Source organism: Gracilinanus agilis, chromosome 1, assembly GCF_016433145.1.
Source record: "Gracilinanus agilis isolate LMUSP501 chromosome 1, AgileGrace, whole genome shotgun sequence".
NCBI lineage: Eukaryota > Metazoa > Chordata > Mammalia > Didelphimorphia > Didelphidae > Gracilinanus > Gracilinanus agilis.
The window spans coordinates 590,256,989-590,264,615 of NC_058130.1; positions in this window are offsets into that span (position 1 = coordinate 590,256,989).

Below are 7,627 nucleotides of genomic sequence, written 5' to 3' on the forward strand. Positions count from 1 at the left end.
AAGAAAGAAAGAAAGAAAGAAAGAAAGAAAGAAAGAAAGAAAGAAAGAAAGAAAGAAAGAAAGAAAGAAAGAAAGAAAGAAAGAAAGAAAGAAAGCAGTTCAGTGGGGAGCAACTAAATCTTTCAGTGGATAGAGAACAAAACCTAGAGACGTTAAGACCTGGGTTCAAATCTGGACTCGGACATTTCCTAGCTGGATAAGTCACTCAACCACAATGGCCTTACTTCTCTTTTACCCTAGAACCAATTCTTAGCATTAATTCTAAGAAAGAACGTGAGACTTTTAAAAAATAAGGTTATTATTGAAAGGGAAGAAAACAAATATTAAAAGTTACATTTACAGATTGGGGGAAAAAAAGGTTGAAGTGATATAAAGCTAAACAGCGGCTGCATTTCCAAATATTTCCTCCAGGATGAAAAAGATAAAAAATAAAGCACATAAGAAAGTGTTCTAAATCTGAAATGCAAATCAAAACAACTCTGAGGTATCACCTCACACCTAGCAGATTGGCTAAAATGACAGCAGGGGAGAGTAATGAATGTTGGAGGGGATGTGGCAAAACTGGGACATTAATGCATTGCTGATGGAGTTGTGAACTGATCCAACCATTCTGGATGGCAATTTGGAACTATGCCCAAAGGGCTTTAAAAGACTATTTGCCTTTTGATCCAGCCATAGCAGTGCTTGGTTTATACCCCAAAGAGATAGTAAAGGAAAAAGACTTGTACAAAAATAATTATAGCTGCGCTCTTTGTGGTAGCAAAAAAAATTGGGAAATGAGAGAATGTCCTTCGATTGGGGAATGGTTGAACAAATTGTGGTATCTGTTGGTGATGGAATACTATTACAATCATAGGAATAAAGAACTGGAAGAATTCCATGTGAACTGGAATGACCTCCAGGAATTGATTCAGAGTGAAAGGAGAACATTATACCCAGAGGATGAAACACTGTGGTACAATCGAACATAAAGGACTTCTCTACTAGCAGCAATGCAAGAAGCCAGAGCAAGGCTGAGGGACTTAGGAGAAAGAAAACTAGCCACATTCAGAGGAAGAACTGTGGGAGGAGAAACACAGAGGAAAAACAACTGCTTGAACACATGGGCTGATGGGGATATTATTGGGCATGAAGACACTGAATGATAACTCTAGTCCAACTATCAATAATATGGAATTAGGTCTTAATCAATGATAAATGTAAAACCCAGTGGAATTGTGCATCGGCTAAGGGGGGTTAGGAGGGTTTGAGGGAGAGAGAAAGAACATGACATATGTAACTATGGGAAAATATTCAAAATAAAAATATAATTTTAAAAAAGAAAAAGATAGAAAATATACATAGATAGTGAAATACCTAAGGTATTCAAAATGATGGTTTTCAGAAGGAAAAATCTTAACTATTTTATTTCCAGAGTAAAGCCTAAGCTGCATAACTATACAAAGCAAAGTTACAACATACATTCAAGACCTTTTAGCTTTAAGTTGTCCCTTCCTAAGTCTATTTCTATTTCTTGAAAGATTTGGTGGAGGCTGGAGTAGCCCAGAATCATTAAGGAAAAGAAGAGAGTGAGGAGAAGTAAAAGATGAATAGAAAAGGAGAATAAAAAAAGAAACAAAGAAGAGAGCAAGAAAAAAACCTAATTGTGTAGAGGATGTGGGAGTGATTCAGAAAATATTCCAAATGAGGAATGGCCTAAAAATCAAGTGTCATTTTAATACAGGCCAAGGAGGCTAAATATGAAATTTAGTTTATCAGGTGTATGTGTAGAAGAGGACTGGCTAACTCATTTCCCACCCTCAATCAAAAGGCCAAATGAATTGGGTCCCTGTGAAGCCTGTACAAGATGATGAAGTGGGGATATATAGTTTTTTTCAAACAATGGCAGAGAGAAAAGGCCTATCTAGCTCATTCACACAACAGTCATATTGTTGGCCACGCGCATTAAAGAGGGGCCAGGAATCACCATGGTGGCAAAATGAATAGAGCACCAGACCTGGCATCAGGAAGACCTGAATTCAAATCTGCTATGTGACTCTAAGCAAATCATTTAACCCTGCTTGCCTCAGTTTCCTGATCTGTCAAATGAGCTGGAGAAGGGAATAGCAAACCACTCTAGTATCTTAGCCAAGAAAACCCCAAATGGGGTCAAAATAATTAGGCACAACTGAATGCACACACAAAAATTATCAAAACTATAATTTATTTTTGTTCATTCTGTGTCTTCTAGTTATATTAATTTATGTTTCTTTAAAATAACTATAGCCAAATAAATAGTTTTAACTCTACTTTATGGATGAGAAAACAGCCTTAAAAATGGAATGTTTTGCTTGTGATACTACTATACTACTACTAATAATAATACTAATGAGTATTGGAGTTGGCATTCAAACTCCACATCCCTTGTTCTCCCTCCACTACATTTTACAGTCCAAATCTTCAGATTCAAGGTCTATGGCTTACTAGGTTGGAGATCTTAGACAAGTCATTGTACTTCTCTCCTTTACCTCATCTATCTGTACTGTATGGTAATAATACTAGTTTCACATGCCTCAGAGAATTATAGTGATGAACAGTTGATGAAAATGCCTTATCCATGTGAGCTACTCTCATTCTAATCACTATCCAGATTGAGGAGAGATTTGAAGGAAATAAGATCATATCAGACAAGGAAAATCAAGCCCAGAAACATTGGCTCTTTGATCGAGCTGGTTCTGGTTTTCACTTTTTGTTTTTTTCTTGTACCAAGTTTTGTTTTGTGATCATATATCCAAATTTACCTGCTGTAACTAATGAGAGCCATCACAGAGAGATGGTGAAATCTCTCTTCTAAAATGAACCTGGTTCCCACCTTTACAGTGGTCATCAGACTGAAGTTGATCATTTCTGCTTTACTGTGACCAATAATAAAATTGTTGGTTTATTCAGGGAAATTTAAATTGTAAGTTGCTGCTTGGGATCTAGGGACTCTGTTTTGTGATTAATCTATAAGGCAAAGTATATTATTGATTGAACCATAAATCTATGTCAGTGGACTGTATAATAAAATATATGACAAGGCTGTGGGACATTTTCATTTTTGTAGATTTCTTTTCTCTGCTTTTTACATCATAAAAGTCTACTTTATGGTAGATAAAGGTAAAGTCTACTTAGGCTAAAAAAAGTAGGAAGGTGATGGTTATAAAAGGAACTTGAATGCTAAATAGGATTTTATATTTGATCACAGGAGCATGGAAAGAGCACCAGCTTTCTAAACAGAGGATGTGGGTTCAAATTCTACCTTCACCACTGCCTGTGTAAACTGGGCAAGTCCCTTAATCTCCCTGGGATTTAGTCATATATAAAATGTAGTTATGTAGAGTAATCTATCTATATAGTTAGCTATCTATAAAACAAAAAAAATATGCAAGATTAAGTCCCTTAATCTCCCTGGGATTTAGTTATATATAAAATGTAGTTATCTATAGTCATCTATCTATCTAGTTAGTTAGCTATCTATCTATAAAATGAAGAAATTATGCAAGATGGTCACTAAGGTCTAGTTCTAAACCTATAACTCTACCCAATGTCTCCTCACTTTCCCCATCTCCTCTCATTTTGTTCCTGACTAGTCCTCATTTTACCAAATAAACGTGCCTCAAATCCTTTCTCTCCTCCCACACAAGTGAAATTGTGTAGAATATGGTGAATTCAGTTCAGTAAATATTTATTAAATACCTGCTATATGTACAGAACATGGCATTCAATGCCTTAGGAGAAAAACGAAGGTACTCTTTCTATCACTCTTGTCACTTGTATCAGAAAGAAAAATTGGCATTGAAGTTAGAGTCTAAAGACCAAATGACCACAAAAGGCTTTTTGGGGGCATTCTTTTCTGTGATTAATGTGGCATAGTAGAAGTAACTCTTGTCTTAGTGACATTGTTTAGTTGACATTTGACTGTGGAAAAATCACTGACTTCATAGCTCTGTGCCTTATTTTCCTCAGTTGTAAATTGGAGGTCACAGTTTTCAGGACTGCACATCTCATAGGGTTGTTGTGGGGAGAGGCCTTTGTCATTGCCAGCTATATTGTAGAATTGTTGTCGTTGTTTTTAAAAAAAGACACTCTTCCCTTTCACACAGGATTCTTTATCATGTCAATTCCTTAATTATAGAATCAATCATTCAGATTCAGAGAGGATGCCCACTATTAAAATAGTGACTTAATTTTTAAAAATTTATTATTGGATGTATAACCCAGTGGAATTGCTTGTCAACTCCAGGAGGGACAAGGGAGGAGGCAGAGAAAACATGAATCATGTAACCTTGGGAAAAAACTTTTAAATAATAAAAATTTAAAAATAAAATATAATGTATTATTGGGGCAGCTAAGTAACAGAGTAGGTAGAGTGCCAGGCCTGGAGTTGAGAGGACTTGGGTTTAAATGCTTCTTCAGACTTCTTAGCTTGTGACCCTGGGTAAATCACCTAACTTCGTTTGTTTAGCCTTTGTTTTTAGGCCTTAGAGTTGTTACTTAGTCAGAAGGTAAGGGTCTTTTTTTTTAATGCATTAATAAACAATCACAATATTAGCAAACGCATTGCTAATTTATTTCCTGATGAGAACTTCAGAACAAGATACATATCGTTAGCTAAGGATTTGATTTTCTGTGTTTATTTTGTAGAAGGAGCTTTTTTTTTTTTTCTTGAATGGGGATGGGAATGAGGGAAAGGGAAATAATATTAGTTTCGCAAAGAAAAAAGATCATAATAAAAGAATTTTTAAATGTATAAAAGATAACAGAAAGTAATTAAATGACACACAGACAAGTAGGACAGCTTTGAAACTAATATGTTCATATGTATTATTATGTATAACATATGAGCTGTTTATAGCAAATTGTTTTAAATAAAATTGTTATTCAAACAAAAAAAAGCCAGTATTAGCAAACATAAGTAAAAGGAAGCCTCATATAGAAGGAACCACATGAACAATTTTCACTCTCAAAGAAAATCTGTGCCACAGCGGATGGAGTTAAAGCCTTAGAAGCAGTGAAATCTGTATTTGAGCTCTGACTCTGACAGTCACTGGATAGGTGATCAGAGGCAAGTCATTTAATTTCTCTACACTGCCAGGAAACTTTTTTAAGATCGTTTCTCACATCTCCAGGCTCCAGGTCTCTTCACTGACTATTCCCCATGCCGGAAATTCTCTCCCTCCTCATCTCCAACTTTCTGCTTCTCTGATCTCCTTCAAATCCCAGTTAAAATCCCACCTTCTACAAGAAGATTTTCCCAATCTCCCTTAATACTATGGTCTTTCTTCTAGAAATATCTCCGATTCATCCTGTGTAATATTTGATAGCTGTTTGCATATTATCTTCCCCATTAGATTGTGAACTACTTGGAAACAAGGACTGTTTTTTTGCCATTCCAAATCTGGCAAACAGTAGGTACTTAATAAGCATTTATTGATTATCCCACTACATGCTACAGAAAAATTGCTTATCTTCATTTGTGAGGTAAATTCTATACTAAGAATTCTATAAAATTACAGATTTGGATCTCAATATACTTAAATACGCACTTTAACAAAATAATAAAAATGAAAATTTACTTAATCAATACTCCCCTAATTCCATTCTAATTTATTCACTGTATTTAAATCACACTTCCTTTCTATGTACTTAGAGTTACTTTGGGACAAGAAAATAACAAATATAATAAATAGTGTGTTTTTCTTCTATTGGGAGCTGTAATGAAGCCATTCTGTCAGCAGGCGGCAAAAGAACCCCATAAGAGAAAATCACAGGTTGGCCCAATGTCTGGTCTACCCTGGGACTATTTTAGAGGATGCTGTGAGAAGCCGTCAAAAAAATCCATGTACTGTATTTGTTTTGGACCCTGTTTACTGTAAACTTCTTGCGGAACCAGTACTCTGAGGCAAAATAGAATGAATTCACTGGAATTTATAACCCCAATCATTCAGGCTGCAGAAATCAACAGGATGGTTGTGTGTGGATGTTAAGGAGTCCAGGGGAGTTTTTGGAGAGCATCTCCTCTGCTGGGAGATTTGGCACACAGAAGGATCGAGTGGTCAGTCTTCCAGCATCATTGGAAGACAAGCTCTTTTATGAGTAGTATTTTTCTCCAAGTCTAGACCCTACCAGAGAATACTCTGAATGATTTCTAAAGTCCCTTTTACCTCTAAATCTAGACTCTATTTCCATAACATAGGCCAAGCACATTCCTGTTGCATCAGGCCACTAGAAAGATTTTTCCCAGGGCATTGTTTTTGTTTTGTTTTGTTTTGTTCAGTCATTTCAGTCATGTCCAATTCTTAGTGGGTTTTCTTTTCTTTTTTTCATTTGGGGTTTTCTTTGTAAAGATACTGGAGTGGTTTGCCATTTCCTTCTCCAGTTCATTTTATAGATGAGAAAATTGCAGCAAAAGGGTTAAGTGACTTACCCAGGGTCACACAGCTAGTACGAGTTTGAGACTGGATTTAAACTTGAGTTTTCCTGCCTCTATCCACTGAGCCATCTAGCTGTCGGCATTGCTATTTAGTTGTTTTTAAATCCCGTCTGACTCTTCATGGCCCAATGGGAGGTTTTCTTGGCAAAAATACTGGAATGCTTTGCCATTTCCTTCTCTAGCTCATTTTACACATGAGGAAACTAAGACAAAGTTAAGTGACATGCTCAAGTTCACACAGCTAGTCAAGTGTCTGAGGCCAGATTTGAACTTGGGAAGATGAGTTTTCTTGACTCCAAGCTCAACATTCTGTTCAATGCACCACCTAGCTGCCCTCCAAAGACATTAGGCTGTTCCTACTGTCTAGACCAGGGATGGGCAAACTTTTTAAAGAGGGGGCCAAAGGAAAGGAAATGCTCATCTGTCAGTCTGTTTCTAAGGCAACTCTTTTGAAGTTTAATTGTATTGTATCCTACTCATTGTATTCATCAGATTAGGAATTTTCCCGGGGCAGGATAGAACATTTCAGGGGGCTGCATCTGGCCTGCAGCCATAGTTTGCCCATCACTGCCCTAGACCATTGTAGGAAGTATGGTTTAAATCTTAAGCCAAGAAGTAAAACTGCTGCTGTTGTCTAGTCTGATCATACATCCTAAGACTTAGAATTCCATTCCAAACATTGTGTTAACCCTTTCATCCTGCATTTTATACAAGAGAAAATAAAAGCCCAGACACGTGAAGATCACACAAATCCTTGTGAAGGATAATGCCCAACTGATAATAGCATCCCTGGTGACTAGGACACGGGGACGAGGACCTGTGTTACCATTCCAACAAAGTGACCTGGCCATTGGAAGTAAATTTTAAACCACCAGTTCAAATAGCTCAGATCTCTTCCCTCTCCCCCCAAAAAAAGTATGTATCTTATGCTGTCTCTAATCCCTTTTCTCTCAAGTTGTCCTAATCCTCCAAATTCTCCAAAATTCAATTCAAAGCAAACTTCATCCAAAAAGCTTCCCATGACTGCCACCTCTTTTTTCTTTGACCTCTTGCTCTAGGCCATTTCTGTTTGCCTCAAGTTTGCCCTACTCATAAAGTCAAGACAAGATTAAATCAATAAAAACCATACACACACAAAAAAAGAAAAGGCAGAAATAACAGAGGATATATCTA